Genomic DNA, 3839 nt, shown 5'->3' with positions numbered 1-3839 from the left:
ATAGATTTAACCACCTGTGCGCATATTTTAATACAGGATTTTCAAAGAAGCTCAGCGGCCATGACCGAACAAAGTATTCTGTAATAGGAATTGGCATACTCACTGAAAATACAGCACAGGTGGTGGCCAATGACCCACAGGCCCCTATCATCTCTAGGTTTAAAGCTGATTGAGACCAATGACTTTGACTCTTACAGTAAGAGGGAACAAAAAGTTATGCTTCCATTTGGAATCAGCCTGAGTTTCAGCCCACACACAGGACATGCTTCAGTGATCTGAGAAATTACAGGATACCACCCCTTCCAATTTCACCATCACTGGACCAGGCTGTTGCAGGCTTCTGAAACAATTACCCCAAGGGGACCAGAGCAACCTTGTTTATACCTCATTGAGCATCCACAGTTCCAATTTAGCACAGGTAATTACAACATCGTTATCTTCTCCTAAATCTTCACCAAAGGTGCTATCACAGAAAGCTACCTTTGGCTCATCTCGCCACTTGGACAGTGATTGAAACAAACACAGCATCAGTATGCCCAGGCGTTTCTTGGACAGGCTTATGTTCGTTCTCCAGGTGTCGGTGACCCAGCACAGCCTGCTCACCCAAAACACATCAGTCACACTAACACACATCTGTCGTACTGGTCCAACCCACTCCATCACAGCACATGGCTGGTCTCTCTCCTTGAATGTCCCACCCCACTTGGAGAGGACAAACAAATCTTCTGATTTGCCTCTAATCTGCAGTCTACCCTCAGCAAGGGCTGCCGTCAACTCACACATCAAGGACAAGCACTCCATAGGGGAGCTATCCATTAGCACAGCATCCTGCTTTCACCATAGTGTGATGGGGACAGGGCAGAGGGATACGCTCCAATTAGAGATGGAGACATGGGGACTTTGCCCCTGACGTGTCCCTGCTGCTCCACAAAAGAAGTGTGAACACACCTTTCTCACAGGAAAAAGGACGGTTTTTCTCCCTGTCATTTCTCCTGCCTCAGGCTGTTGCTGTTCATATACCTCATGAAGCCAAACCATTTCACATCATGCTGTTTCTTTTCATGTGCGTGGTTCTGCCTGCCTGTTTGAGTCTGCTCTGTTTGAGCACAAGTGACTGGCCAAGCTTATATATGTGTATATGGTAGAAATGTGTGTGGTATTGTGTTATGTGTGCCTCTTGCCTGTGTGAAAATGCTTTCTTAGGGTGGGAGGTCTTTGGTATGCATCTCTCGTTGGAGGCTTCCATCAACAGAAATCCATCCCTCTCTATAGTGCAGCAGCTATTCAGCAACTGGTTTGAGGGGTTGGACCAGCTTCATGCCTCATGCATTTGCATGCTGCATGAACACAATCTGCTGACGCCCAGTGGGAACTCCTTCCATCCATTTGCATTGTTTTTACACCCCTACACGAAGTGAACCAATTTGCGGCCATAGTCCATCTGATTTTTAATCAGGATACGTGTGAGAGAGACAGACAAAAAGCAGAGCAACAACAGGCAAATGAATATTTCATCTATATGAATAAAACACATACCTTTCACTGGTCCCGTGAGTACCTGTTCATTCTAAAGGAGAAAGATGAGCACTCAAATATAAATGCGCCTTTCCATTTCAGGAACTCCAAATCCTAACTTTCCAGTGGCCTTCAAAGTCAAGATCTACACAAACACAGAGAAAATCTAGCATATTTGGTTGATTATGCAGTGTATCAACTATGCATGAAGCAATTATGTAGCAAAGCCTTCAGGCTTGGATGGAAATTGAATGGATGCATTCCTACAACAATCCCTCTCTCTACATGTTCATTCATTAACCCAGCCGGGCAGCCATTTGTTTGTGCAAACATTCGTTTAGCTGTTTGTTTGTCGGTTTCCTTTTTTTTTTTTTGCTTCAAGAGATGTCAATGTCTTGTGACCCAATCTTCTGGGATTTCTATCTGAGTTGAGGAGACAGGCGGAATTGACAGATAGAGGTCAAAGGTAAAAGAAGAAGCAGGCCTGGGGACAAGGCTCATGGTGACAGAAGAGGAAGATGAGAAATAAACTGCAGAAGCTTAGATTGATAGGACTTTGGGGGAGGAGAAATTAAACTCGGGGGAGAGAGGGAAGGAAGAAGGAAAAAAGTGAGGGAGTGAAAGGCTGGATCTGAGTAGATGGAAAGAGAGAAGAGAACAGGAGTCAGCATGATAGGGGCACACTAGAGAATGAGTTTTTTGCCCTGAGAGCACCATCTTCAAAAGCTTTTGGGGGCATGCCTTTACACAATTTTACTTTTAAAATAATCCAGACTTTTGAGTGTGTGTGTGTGTGTGTGTGTGTGTGTGTGTGTGAGAGAGAGAGAGAGAGAGAGAGAGAGAGAGAGAGAGAGAAAGAGAGAAGCATCTCCATGCAGAAAAAAACTCATCTCCCATTTCACTAAGTCCTACACTAATGATGGCTTTGAAGGTAAAGTTATGCACTGCATTAGCACGTTCTAAATTAACTGGGAAAGTGATTGATTCATCTGCAGTCTGTTTTTAGGCTGTCTTTAATGTACTTTTGTTTGTCTGCTTCTGTGGTTTTTTGTGTGTGTATGTGGGCCTGTCTTCCTTTCTTCCATCTGGATTCTTTTAATCCCATTCTCTTCCTCTAATCCATCTTTCTCAGCCTCTTCCTCCCACACTATCTTCCCCTCTCTTTGCCCTCTCCGCTCCCCCCCCCCCCCCCATTCCTGTACCCCCCCCCCCCCCCCCTTTCTCTCCGCTTGCTTGATCGCTGCTCTCTGCATGGGGAGGAGCTGTATCTTCCCTGATTCACTTGGCAGCCACTCGAGATAAACATGTTGTGGTGGACAGACGCCTGGGTCCCGGTCCGGAGGAGCAGTATGGGGAGGACAGACTGACGTGGGTGGGCCCTGCCCTGGTCCCAACGTCAGCACAGACAGCAGCGGGCAGCGCCAGCGACTTGGCCAGATGGTCTTGAGTCGAGCTCTCGCCACTGTTCATCAGATGCACCCGCACGGTCTGTCATGCCTCACCATGGCCCCCAGTATCATGTCACAGTGGAACTGGAGAAAATTAGCACCTAATTATAGGCTCCTCTCTGTGAAGAATGGTATTGGTTCAGGTGAACTGTGTCACCGTGTGGAGGCTGATTGGCTGACTCACTATGGCACTGGGGCCCGCAAACCACACAACGGACAGAGAAAATGTACACACAAGTCATGGAGAAGACACGAATGATTACACACACATATGCGCAGGAACACATACACAAGCAAAAGGGTAGACCTCCCTTCTTTCTGGTTGATTTGTGCCTCAGCAGGGTCCCCACCATGAGGATGAAACAACAGAAACCACTTGTGTTCCATCTCTGATCCAACAGGATTAATTACACACACAACAGAAGCTGTTTCCCCAGCTTTCACTGCTCTGCAGGCTTTCTTGTTTTGAGGATGGTGTAGTTAATCCTTACTGGGAACAATGGAGATTGCGTTATGGTGTATTTTCTGGAGATGTAGCTACAGATGTGAGCTTGACTATGCTGCCATCTTGTGATTGCATCTGGACAAGTACAGGATGTAAATAAGAGGACTAGAGGAAAATCCTTCATTATTTATTTGATGCAGCACTACTATACACCATGATATTGAATTAAATGTAAATGATAACCTTTAGGAGAGTCAATATTGGATGTTGGCAGCACATTCTGAAGTTTGCCAGGAAGAAAGTTTGTAGCTCTCAAAATCAAAAACCCAGATACTCAGCTGAGAGCTGCTGCGAGAAGAGAAGAAAAATCCTGACAGCTGCTCAGACAGAAGAACCAGCAGTGGTCAGAAAATAGCTGCATGATGAAACTA

Source organism: Archocentrus centrarchus, chromosome 6 (genome assembly GCF_007364275.1).
Source record: "Archocentrus centrarchus isolate MPI-CPG fArcCen1 chromosome 6, fArcCen1, whole genome shotgun sequence".
In the NCBI taxonomy this organism is placed as follows: domain Eukaryota; kingdom Metazoa; phylum Chordata; class Actinopteri; order Cichliformes; family Cichlidae; genus Archocentrus; species Archocentrus centrarchus.
The sequence above is the reverse complement of the archived record's forward strand: the minus strand, read 5'-3'. Positions refer to the sequence as shown.